General features: G+C 41.2%; 1 protein-coding gene across 11 annotated transcripts in view; it reads left to right on the top strand.

Moving 5' to 3' along the window:
• The window catches only part of NEDD4L (NEDD4 like E3 ubiquitin protein ligase), a 301315-nt gene that overhangs the window by 88929 nt on the left and 199035 nt on the right, over positions 1–13351 (top strand). The gene's annotated exons all lie outside the window — the stretch shown is intronic.

Below are 13351 nucleotides of genomic sequence, written 5' to 3'. Positions count from 1 at the left end.
GTGCAAAAAGCTTTGCAGAGGGTTTGTGTGCCATTTCATATTTAATTACTATGAGCTATTAACCTCCACCTTAATCCTGCATGCTTTTTGAACATAGTGTAGTCCCTGGCATGCCAGATGAAGCCTGGTGAGGATGTAGAGTTGGCTAATAGTGGGCATCCTTTGGTGCACCATGGCAAATTGGCATCTGCTTGGTGTAAATTGCAGCCGATCCCATGTTGCCTTGCATTACGCAACAACTGAGGATGTGTCTGTTTATTCAAGCATTTATAGAGTTCCAGCCGTTCTTGGATCAGGCTGGTTTTCAATCCAGCCAATCTAGAAGTTGTCACCCAAGGACAAGAAAAAGTTTAGTATTCCCAATCTGCTTGTCATGTCGCTTGGAAGCTGGGACTCGCAGGCTATGAGTCTGTCTGCTATAGGCTACCATTGGTTTAGCTTCCCCTTCAAACGTATAGAAAAGGACATCAGGTTGGGGAAGATGGACTTATAGTATTGCAAGTGTATTTGAATGAGAGCATTGCTTTTTCAAACTAAGAAGCAAAGTCCATGGGGGGGAGCTGGATTTGCTTAATGACTGCATGATTCACTTAACAGTTGCAGTGATTTGCTTAACCACCAGGGACAAAATGGTCGTGAAATTCAGATGCGACTCACTTAATAAACCCTCCTCCCTTGCTTAGCAATGGAAATTATGTTCCTAACTGTGGTCATAAGTTGAGGACAGTACCTCTGTTCCTGATTCAGGGCCGTCTCATGCTGTTTCAGCCTTTTACTTTTGCCTTACTGTCTCTCTCACTCTTCAGAAACTGGTGTTTGAGCCGTCCGTTGAAAGTAGTTGCATGTTTACATTCTTTGAGTTCTTGCTCTGGGAATGCAAGCAGAGTTGACTTTGGAATTTATTTATATTTATATTTATATATTTTTATTTATTTATTTATTTTTGTCAATTGCTTGCAAGATAATAGGTATAAATAAAAACATAGCTATGAATACATGGATACATATAAGAAAAATAGAAAAATAAAAAGAAACAATAGGACAGGGACGGTAGGCACGATGGTGCGCTTATGCACGCCCCCTATAGACTTAGGAAAGGGGTGAGGTCAATAGTAGACAGTCTAAGGTTAAAGTTTTTGGGGTTTGGGGAAGAAACCACAGAGTCAGGTAGAGTATTCCAGACATTGACCACTCTGTTGCTGAAGTCGTATTTCCCGCAATCAAGTTTGGAATCCAGCAGTATAAGCATGTCACTAGCCAACCAAACCTCCCTGAGAATTGCCAGCCACTAACAAAACCCTTCCTGCTCTCCCAAAGTCAGCTTGTACCTGGAACAATCCATGCGTGCGTGCACGCACACACACACACACACACAGAGACACAGACACACACACACACACACACACGAGATTCATACAGCTCTCCCCCTACCTGCCTTTGAACAACCCTTAAAAATCTGCTTCCTCTGCCAAGTCTTCAGTTAATGTGTATTCAGGCCCTTTTAAGTCAGGATGAGGGATTTTATTTCATTTTTTTAATTTGCTCCCTCCAGGTAGCTGCTGTTCTTTTTATATTCTATTGTTTCACTTGTTTTTGTTGTGAAGCTACCCAGATTCATTTTAGAGAGGGATGGCCTAGAAATTGGACAGATGGATTGATTAACTGATGGAATGTCTATGTACATTCTCAATCCCTCAGGTCACAATTGTCCTGAAGGTGCTTTCCAAAAGGCAGCTGGGTGTCCATGGCTCTTTCTTAGAAAACGTTTCGCTTCTCATTCAAGACGCGTCTTTACTTTTTGGGGGAAGTGAAGAAGCGTCTTGGATGAGAAGAGAAATGTTTTCCAAGGAAAAACCACAGAAGTCCAGCTGCCTTTTAAAAAGCACCTTTGGGACTGATTGACTGACTGACTGACTAACTAATCGAAAAGGAAACAGATGAACCATATTCTCTCAGCCATCCTTCCCCACCCCCTTAGATTAAGCTTATTATTAATGCCCATCTTTTTGTCTTTTCTTTTTTTGGATAGACTGCCATATTTATAAAGCTCTTGAGTGGAGTTATTCTCTACACTGCTTTCCCGAAAATACAACGTACCCTGAAAGTAATTGTTAGCTTGATTTTTACACGTCCGCCCAATATAAGCCCTACCCCCAAAATAAGCCCTAATTAAGATCCTGCCGACTCCAGAGTGCACGTGTAAAAATTAAGCTAGGTTGGGGATGGAGGGGTGGAGCTACCCTACTACTTGTCTTTGGACCGTTGTAACCAGGCCTCGCACACCCCGACACCTGCCTTGCCGGGCCAATTTGTCTGCAGCCAGCAAGGCTGGCAAGGCTTTCCTGAAGGCCTCTGTAGCTGATAACAAAGCTCCAGATCGATCCAGAGCTCTGTTATTGGCTTCAGAGGCCTTCAGGAAAGCCTTGCTGGCCACAGAAGAAAAAGTTCCTGAAGGCCTCTGACAGCAAAAAGGAGGCCGGGGGTGACGCGTGCAAGTGAGGTTAGTCAGTGGATGGCATCCTCCGAAAATAAGACCTGGTGTCTTTTTGGGGGAGAAGAAAAATATAAGACGGTCTTATTTTCGAAGAAATGCAGTATTTTCAATTGACGCTCTTATAAATGAAGGTGTTTCCAACGATGGTTGTTTTTCTTTGCAATGTACTACTAGTTACTGTTTTATTGCTGTTGATATTGCACATATGATGTCAAAGTGGAGTAGGGCAGAAGGCCTGCCGGTGCTAAGAGAGATGTCCTGGGGCACCTACAGTATTGCCTCTGGGCCTTGCAGTTGGGATCTGCAGAATGTTTTGGTCCCATTGACTTACTTTGTAATAGCTTGCACGGAAGCCATGTCTAGCTTAGAATAAATTATATTCTTGGTTCTCGGATTCACTAAGGTAGGGGTGTCAAACTCACTCCCCCCCCCAGGGTGCTTCGATCTGGTCTGTGGGGCCACCCTGGAAACTGCAAAGGCCCGGTCCGTGGTGCCTCTGCCAGTGAAAATGGACCTCTGGAGGGCTGTGTGTGGCCCTCCCTAGCTCCGTTTTCGCTGGCAGAGGATTGCAGGCAGCTGTCACAGCCAAAAATGGAGCTTGAGAGCCCGTTTTCGCTGGCAGAGCGTTCGAGCCACCACAGGTGCCCCTGACAGGAGTGACGTCAAGCTGGCCATGCCCCCACCCCCAGGTTAAACACAACGGTGATGCGGCCCTCAATGAAATAGAGTTTGACACCCCTGCACTTAGGGATCCTAGTGGCAAATTCGTGAATATCAATACATTCATATAAAATATGTCATATAATACGTGTCATACAATGTCATATTATATATGTAGGTAAATGCATAATTTTGTATTTGTTTATTTTGTCATGTTTATGTAGTGTATTTTGGAGGTGGAGACCCTTTGAGAGCCATATGCGATGAAATTTCATTTTAATGTATGCCGATTAGTGTACATTCAGAGTGTCAATAAAGTTTACTCTAACTTTATTGTTTATTTACTAAGGCTCTAAGTTTCTCTCAAGTCATGGTGGCTACCATAAGCAAGGGGCTAAGAGAGTAATTAAAATGATTGCATAAGTTACTGGACTATCATCACCATTAGAGCCAATATTTACACTTTCTTTATCACTGAAGGAAAAATAGATGAAGAAGCAGACAGCTGCTGCTCTCAGGTATTATTAGTCCGTTGACAGTTTCATTTATGGCTCTTGCTGTTTGTAAGAAAGGATGTGGATTTTTCTGGCCTCCTGAGATTTGCTGGGGGCATTCTGGTGATTGATGGGCAGCGTGGAAGAATAGAGAACAATTGCTCTCTGTGCTGGTGGGACAGCTCCTCTTATTTTCTCTTATCTGAAATGTTATTATGTTTTGATTCCACTGGAAGTTCACCTAATAAGCCACACTGTGAATAAGCAACTGGTGTAGAGCTATCTGTTTCTACATTGCCTCATTTTTTTTGATCAGGCAGGCTTATTGCATCCGAGCAAGCTAGTCCGGAAAGTCAACAAGGTTAGTGAATGACTCTGGCCTTCTTTGTGGATATTGTAGCTTTAGATAGCACAAAGAATTATGAAGCCGCTCTTGCCTCATCACCTCTTTCTTTACCATTGTGTTTTTCACTCTTGATAATACAGAAGAGTTAGTTTGGAAGCAATGTGCGATACAAGTAGGCCTCACAGACACAATTGAGCTCAAAATTTCTGCTGCTAAGCGAGATAGTTGTTAAGTAAGATTTGCCTCATTTTTATTACTTTATTACATCACTCTGCTAGACAAATAATTCCCTCAACACTGTCAAACTATTTACTAAGCCAGCATTACTATTACTATTACTATTCATCTTCTTATCCTTCCTTTCAGGATGACTGTATGAATGTAACTTTGTGGCTTGTACCCTTACAATTTTTAATTACTATTTTGACTGTTTACTAGTATGATTTGATAAGCCCTAGCTTATTATTATGTTTCCTGGTATAATTTATATGTTTTATATGTTTCCTATATATATGTTCCTAGTATGATTTATAGTACCCTTGTCAACTCAAAAATATTTCTCTGGTCTTTTAGAGTTGTTAGTAGAAAGGGAGTGGGGGAAGCAATGCATACCTTAAATATTTTTATAGATAATTGCTAGGCCACAAAAGCTTCTGGCCCGCAAGATTATTACTGGAGAGCACGATTGATGACTATTGGCTATGGATGTGTCCCATTGGAGAATATACATCCAGGGGGTGGAGGAAGACCAGGGTCAAGGGTGAGATGAATGATCTGTCTCAGTGTCGGCTGCCCCCAGGTAACACAGACATGTTCACTCCTAATAAACGATTTTTTTAAACTCTGAGAGATGTGGCTAGAGACTCATGATTTGAATGGGGGTGGATTGTCAGAGCCTTGACAACCCTATGACTACTTCTAAGTGTTATACCTATGATTCTTGATGTATGTATCTTGAGAGCATATGAACCAAAACAAATTCCTTGTGTGTCCAATCACACTTGGCCAATAAAGAATTCTATTCTGTTCTATTCTATTCTATTCTATTCTATTCTATTCTATTCTATTCTATTCTATTCTACCCCCACCCCCACCCCACCCCACCCCACCATACTCTACTCTACTCTACTCTACTCTACTCTACTCTACTCTACTCTACTCTACTCTACTCTATACTACTTTTCTTACCACTGTTGTTAAGTGACACATTGCAGTTGTTAAATCTGGCTTCCCCATTGACTTTGCTTGTCAGTGGTTCTCAAAAGTTGATCTTATGACTCTGGGAGACCGCAGCCACCATGAATAGGAGCCAGTTGCCAAGCCTCTGAATTTTGATCACATGAAACATGAGGATGCTGCAATGGTCGTAAGTGTGAAAAACAGTCCTAAGCCACTTTTTCAAAGCTGTTGTAATTTCAAAGGGTCCTAAACAGTGGTGGGATTCAACCGGTGTTACTACCGGTTTGGTGACTACGTTTTGAACTAAGGTTGCTGTAAAATCTCCATTCCCTCCCCACCCCACTAACCTGCTTTCCAGCTCCGTTCTCCTGTGCAGGGCAACAAAAGGAGACCAGCCAATCAGCTGGGATTTGGAAGGCAGAGAATAGATTGGGATGGGGCCAGTCAGAAGTGGTATTTTCCTGTTCTCCGCGCTACTCAAAATTTCCGAACCTGCTGAATACTACCTCTGAAGTTGATTCTGGTTAGCTATTAAGGGAATTTCGTGATGATAAGAGTTGCTTCCCATAAATTGCTATGTTCCCCTTCAGTACAGGTAGGTTTTTCAAACAGAGGCTAGCTAGGCATGAAGTGCTTTAGCAGTTCCTCCACTGAATAAGGGTCTGTCCGCATGTTCAATCAGGGACCTTCGAACTCTGTGATTCTGCAATAAAAAAGCACATGCCAGCCATAAAAATAATGCTGTAAGGGATACGCTGTGAAGAGGGAGCAACAGGTTGCTTTTTTAAGCTTCTTTGCTGACAGCATTAAGTCCAGCAATAAATGTCGCTTCTCTCTCTCTCTCCTGTCAGCATTTTCCATGAATTGGGGATCCAATTAAGCTAATTGCTGAGTTTATCAGCCTTTTTTGAGAGCCAGTTTGATATAGTGATTAAGGAATCAGGCTAGAAACCCAGAGACTGAGAGTTTTAACGCTGGCTTGGGCACAAAGTAACCTTGGACCAAGTCGTTTTCCTTCAGTTCCAGGAAGGAGGCAATGGCAAACCACTTCTGAAAATCCTTGCCAATAAAAGTATTGGGAATTGTCCAGGAAGTCTCAGAGAATCAGACATGAGTGAACGGAAAGGGGGGAGGAATCAGCCAGAAATCTTATCTTGCCAGAAAGCTATACCTTGTGGTGTGCTTTTTAATTGCATTGAATCCTGTTGGACAATGGCATTTCAAGCACCTCATTGACATGTATTTTTCTTAGTGTTTAAGATTAAATAAAAACTACGGGAGTTTTTCCTGCTTCCTATCTTCTTGAGATCTGTGTCATGCCTCTGTTAGAATCTGACTCTAGGGAGAGGAGGAACAGCGGACGGGGAGTGGGAGTGTGGCTCCAGAGGTTGTGGAGGAAACTGGGGAAGGGCACAGGCCTGCTGGGCATTCAGAGGAAGACCCAGGCCCATTTTCTCTTCATCCTAGGGCACGCAGGGAGGAGCGAATAAGGGAGAAACGTGAATGATGTGGTCTACGGGGAGGAATGGGTCCTGATCCCCTTTATGGGCTGCAGCTGTGAGGACTGTTTAAAAGGACAGACTGCCCAGTGCTGGAAACAAAGTGTGAAATAATTCTAGTCTTTCAGTTCTTATCTGAGTTCTGGCGTCCTTCCCAGTGTGTGTATTTTGATATCTGTGGACGTTTTGAAGCCCTTATCCTGCTATTGCTTCAGTGTGGTTTGTGTTGTTTTTTCTATTTATAATTTATATGTATTTTGAGTTTGAGCGGCATTTCTTCCTTTTCGCAACTGTTTGTGGGGGAGTGTTTTCTCGTTTTTCTCATTATAACATTTTGCTATCGGTAATCTTTTTTTTTTAAAGTATTCTACATCCAGCCTGTACGGGTAGTCCTCAATTTACAACTGTCTGCTTAATGACCATTTGAAGTTCTAACAGCACTGAAAAAGTGACTTACGACTGGATTTCACCCTTTAGATCATCGTAGCATCCCCACAGTCACATGATCAGAATTCAGGCCCTTGATATGCATTTATGTCAGTTGCACTGTCCTGGGGTCAAATGATCACCATTCCCAGCCAGTTCCCAGCAAGCAAAGTCAGTGGGGAAAGCCAGATTCCTTTAACAACCACTTAATAACTGCAGTGATTTGCTTAACAACAGTGGCAAAAAAGATCAGGTACAACTCGCTTAACAATTGCCTCACTTAGCAACATAAATGTTGGTCTCCATTGTGATCATAAGTCAGGGAATATCTGTTTGTGTTTTTCCCAATACATACAGGGGTGGGATTTTACAGGTTCGGACCAGTTTGGGTGAACCAGTAGTTCCAGTGATCATTTGGCCCCACCGACCCAAACCAGCCCTTTTCCCTGTGATTTATTTCCTTGTTGTTGAGTACAGCTGATTCCCGCGGCAGAGCACTTTGCCGCGCATCAGCTGTTTTACTCACTGGGGCTGCTGCAGAAGGTAAATATTATCGCTAAAAATTGTCTGTTCTAAATGCTGTGCGTGCACAGTTGAATCACACCACTGAATATGTGTAAGTTAATCTTTTCTTCCTAATGTGTGTGTGTGATTGTTTTTCTTAAGACTTTCACTCCCTCTAATAAAAATATAGATGCATAATTGTGTATTGTGCTAGTGCCAGAAATTTCTGAAAAAGTTGAAATTTGGCACGGGAGTAGTATTTTAAGATTTGGAGATGTTAATCAGGTACTGACTGAATTCCTCCATAATTCTTATGTGACATCCAAGAGGAATAAGTAATTAAAATGTAAATCTCTTTTCCTGAATTTATTTGCAGCAATTGGGGAAATATCTACTGGAGTAAAGCTCGTCATTTCAAGACTTGATATATTCTAGAGTTGTGTGTTAGAATGTATGAATGAAAAAGTAGAAATAAGCTCATTTATCTGTTTTGAGTTTTGGCCCAGACAGTTAATAGGTAGCCTTCAACTTAATAATAATTCATTTAATGATGGTTCAAAGTTAAAACAGCATCAAAAAAAAAGCGACCATTTTCACACAACGGTCATGTGATCAAAATTCAGACACTTAGCAACTGACTCGTATTTATAACGGTGGCAGTGTGGGATCACCCGGTTACGTGATCCATTTTTGCAACCTTCTGACAGGCAAAGTCAGTGGGGAAGCCAGATTCACTGTTACTCACTTAACAACTGCAGTGATTCACTTAACTCTGGTGAGAACTGTCAAAAAATGGGGCAGAACTCACTTAACAACTGTCTCGCTTAGCAGCAATTTTGAGCTCAATTATGGTCGTAAGTCAAGGACCACCTGTACTTCTGTAGGTGTTTATTAGTTGGTGAGGCAACATCATCTATTTAGGTTCAATGCCTGGAAGGGCTGAGATGTTTTTGTTCTGCGATGTGGGGAGAGGGTTTTACAATAGCCTTGTATATATTTCTGCAAAGCATATATATGTTTGCGCCTGAGGATTAAAATGTTTATTTCTGGCCTATTTTTAGATTGTGTTGTGCCCTCCTTAAAGAGGGGAGAAAGAAATGATTTTCTTGCTCCGAAGCAGCAGCTTTGGGATTAAAGAAAATTGCACAATGGAGGTGTTTTGTTCCCACAGGAAAAGAAAAGAAATAAAATATCTTATGGGCAAACCAACCAACAACCACTCGGTACAAAAACTCCTCTTTTTTTTTTTTAAAGGGAAGTTGACTATTCGGTGCAAGTTTGCTTTTCCAAAAAGATATAACGAATACTTTCTTTGAGGGAAATTTTTGAAAATATCGATGCAAACATTGGCTAATATTTATTTTTACTGGAATGATAGCATGAACTGCCAACTGATTTGTATATGATCAGCCAGCTTATAAACCTTTAAGGCAGCATATTTCTGATCTTGGCAACTTTAAGATGTGTGGACTTCAATTCCTAGAATTCCCCAGCCAGTCTTGCTGCCCGGGGAATTCTGGGAGTTGAAGTCCACACACCTTAAAGTTGCCAAGGTTGAGAAACACTGCCTTTTAGGTTTCTGACAGGGTTGGATGGCCAGTTTTGCAGCCTATGTGTCATCCATGCTGAATATTTCTTCAGTGATTACCATATTGCAATAACCAGACAGCCGCTAAAGGGCTGTGGAGTTGGGCCGCCTCAGGCAGAATGGAGAAGGCAAACTCCAAATATTATGCCTTGAAGTCAGCCATTTGCGCCACCAGGGGGCCTGTTTGAAAAGATGAAGCAGCACATTTTCACCCCGTTCCAATAAAACAGCCTGAAACTTTTGCAAGTTTTCCAAGATCTCCTGCAGACTCCAAAGACAAGCAGGTGATTAGATTTTGTTTAGAATCCTCATCTTCCAGCTTAGTTTAAATTGGAGACATCATGGCAGAAATGATTTGGTTCATCTGCATTTTTTTTCCTGCCGCTGTTTTACTCTGGAGCACAACTATGAAAGTTAGTTAGGAGAAGCAGGAATGGGGCTTAGTCTGTGCATTGATCTAGGTCCATCATAACTTGAGAAAGAAACAGAAAAGAGTGTTGGAAAAGGAAGTGTGATTGAGTATGCACATAATGCTTAAAATATAATATAATTTGTTTAATCACCTTTTGGTGAGCAGGTGAGGTGCGTAGTAATTTAACTACTATTGTTTATTGTTATGTTTGGGATGTACACCTGCATGCATATATATCATAACTTTTTAAAAAAATAATTAGAATTAAAAAACAAAGAACAGTAGAATTGCAGGATGAGTGCCTTTGTGAAGGTCCTTTTTTGTTTTCCCGTTGTCACTTTCCCAGTAGTTCCCATTGTTGATATATTTGGTTAAAATATCTGAGAGACACTCTTTTGTTTCACAGGGTACCATTCAGTGCAAATATTTCTGTTTTGAAAAAATTTCCCCAATTATTAAAGTATTATCCCGATCAATTTTAAAACACCAATGAGATAAACCTAATCTCATTTTTTAAATTCTTTTCCTTTCCATTTATTAAGGCAAGTTTGGGTATGATTCGACTTAAACAAGCAACTGGAAAAAAATTCAAGGCAAAATAATAATAATAATAATAATAATAATAATAATAATAATAATAATAATAATAATAATAATATGTCAACATACAGTATGTTTCCTGGTGGCAAGTAATCTTGCTTTAATCCAGTTCCTAAAATCTTGTTCCTTTCCTTCCCATCTTGTTATTTTTAAACTAATTTATGTTATCATTTTAATATTGTTTATTGGTTTTTAATGAATGTAAATTGCCTAGAATCGCTTCCAAGTATGATGAGTGACATATAGAATACATATAAATATATCTAATATAAAAACGAGTGGGGGAAGGTGGATTTCTCAGGTTACATTCTGTGTCTTCCACACTTTGTAGCTGTCTAAAAATGCTGGTGAAATGGAAAAGCTTCTATATACCAATTGATGAAAGAGAATTGTTTTCAGATTCCCATTCAAAGAAGAAAAGTATCTGGGTGATACTGTAATAGGTAGATTATAGTTCAAGTAGTCCTCAAGTTATGACTGTAGTTGAACCCAGAATTATGGTCGTAATTATAATTGTAAGTTGTGGGATCACATGACCAGACCTGATTTTATGACATTTTCTGTGGTGGTCATTAAATGAGCACACAAGTTGTTTTAAGCAAATTGGTTCTTCCCAGTGGTTATATTTTTGTTGGAAGTAAAAGCCAGAAACTACCCCAAAATGTTGCAAACCTTGGTCATGTGGTTAAGGGATGCCACAAATGTCCATAAAGATGAGCCAGTTGTGAAGTTTCCAAAATTCATTTTTGAGACCGCAGGAGTGTATGTGTAACATCGAAAACAGGACATAAGTAGCCTTTTTTGGCGGGGGATTCTAACTTCATGTCATTGTTAGCAATTGGTCAAGGACCCATATTCTTGGACTTAATCAATTGTGAAATAGCAAGTGTGTGTGTATGTATACGTGTGTATCATTGCCAGCAACTCTTTACTGGTTTTGAATGGAGCTTACAGTCCTTCTAAACAGAAGTTCTGTTCTATTTAACCTAAATTTTCTTTATTTCAGAAAAATAATTGAAAGTGGTTCTGTAACTTGGTGTCCTTCCAGCCTGCAGTTTCCAGAATTCTGCTGTTATAGTTGATAGATTTGGCTATTGTTGGGAAACTGAGCTTTTCCCCCACCTCTTCCCAGTTTGAGCCTGATTTCTGCCTCCAAGGCCTCTCAGGCGATGAAAAGATTAATTCGCTTGAAACACATTTTAAAAGCCAAACAATACAAGTAATCAATAATGGAACCATTAAAGATGGAGAGTAAAACCTTCGCGTCCTTAGTGGAATGAAATGGCTTTCATTAATTTCTGGAAGATTAGGAAAGAAATAAACTTCCGGGGGCTATATGTGTCTTGGAGAAAAAAAAGAGATGCAAACCAGATGCCAGTCATAGTTTTCTCAGGATAAAGTCAAATATGGGTGAGGTTGAAATAAGGACGGCTCCTTTTGGGCTCGTTGGATCTATTTGCAGTTTGGGCAACTATTTATGAGAATATTCGGGTCTTCCTTGCCACACAAGAGCAACGAACAATAACTAGTGCAATATTTATACACCCAAGAAGTGACAGCCTTCCACCCTTCCGAGGTCGGTAAAATGAGGGTCCAGATTGTTGGGGGCTTATACAAATAATGCTTACGTTGAAAACAACTCAGAGAGTGCTATGGGGCAAGATACAAGCCTAACTGGTATTGCTATTCTTAAACAAGAAACTTTTCCTCCTCCTTCAGCACCTTCCGATTTAATCATCGAAAGTAGCATTTCTCAACCTTAGCAACTTTAAGATGTGTGAACTTCCAGATTTCCCGGCATGCTGGAGGAAAAAGCTTTTCAGTTGTTGTTATCGTTAAACAATAGGAGTCTGAGCATGTAAATTCTCCATCGAGCCATGTTTATGAAGACATCTAAGATGCTTTCTTGGCAGCAGTATGGAAGTCATTGCAATTCCCTACCCCGCCACCCCCTTTTAAAAATTCTCCATTTAAAAGACTCTCACCCAAGTGCCAACTGAGCCCAACTGTGCTCACCTGGTCTGAGATCAGCCTTGGTCAACTAGGTGCTGCCACCTGTTCTGCACCCCTCCCAGCAAAGTTGTAAAGCACCTTGTATCCTACCTGTAGTCTAAGAATGTTATCAAAACAAGTAACAGTTTAAATTGGTGGGGAGCAATCAATCATGAACTTGAGAGCCATAAATGAAACCAGGGGTGGGATTCAGTCGGTTCGGACGAACCAGATATTATAAATGTACATCTGATTCGCTGAACCGGTGGTTGAACCAATTGGTTGGCCCCGCCCACCCCTCCCAGGAGTCCCCATGCGGCCCATGGAGACACCTGGGAGGCCGCCCTCCCAGAGCCTCTGTGTGGACCCTGCACTTACACACACAGGCTCTGGGAGGGCGAAAAACGGGCCTTTGGAAGTCTGGAAACAGGCCTGTTTCTGGCTTCCAGAGGGCTTCCAGACCCCGGGAAGGCCATTTTTGCACTCCCAGGGGCTCGAGGGAAGCCTCCGGACCCAGGGAAAGGCGAAAAATGGCCTTCCTGGAAGTTCCAGTAGGCCATGCTCATTATGACCACGCCCACCCAGCAACCGGGCAGCAAACCGGTTGCTGGGATTTTTGAACCCTATCCCTGAAGGAAACTTCTGTCTGAGGTTAGCGTTAGAACATTCAGAATCGAGGCCTTTTTTGCCACCTCTTCCCTAGATGAAGAGCAAGAAGCATTGCGGTTATTCTCTGTGGAACGGCCAAACTCATGCCCAGTTATTCTCATGAAAACTTAGGTTACAGTTGACTGGGTGTCTCTCATGAATAAATAAAGGTGCAGTTTGTATATGCAACAGTATAGACCAGTTTTAAGAGATTTTATCCTTTCCCTGGCCTACTCCCCTCTCCAGGGAATTCTGGGAATTAAAGTCCACACATCTTAAAATTGCCAAGTTGAAAACTCTCATCTAAACATTAAGCAGTATTTCTCATAGTGTGGCGGAGGAAGACATCCTGGAACCTATAAGTACAGGTGGTCTTCAACTTATGTCAACAAAATCTATGTTGTTAAGTGAGAAATTAGTTGAGTTTTGCCCCATTTTCTGACTTTTCTCATCACATTTGCTAAGCGAATCACTGCAGCTCTTAAATTAGTAACACAATTGTTAAATTA

The sequence above is a fragment of the Pseudonaja textilis genome, chromosome 2 (genome assembly GCF_049901715.1).
Source record: "Pseudonaja textilis isolate UNSWEBS1 chromosome 2, rPseTex1.2, whole genome shotgun sequence".
Taxonomy (NCBI): domain Eukaryota; kingdom Metazoa; phylum Chordata; class Lepidosauria; order Squamata; family Elapidae; genus Pseudonaja; species Pseudonaja textilis.
This window is presented reverse-complemented; position numbering and strand designations above follow the sequence as displayed.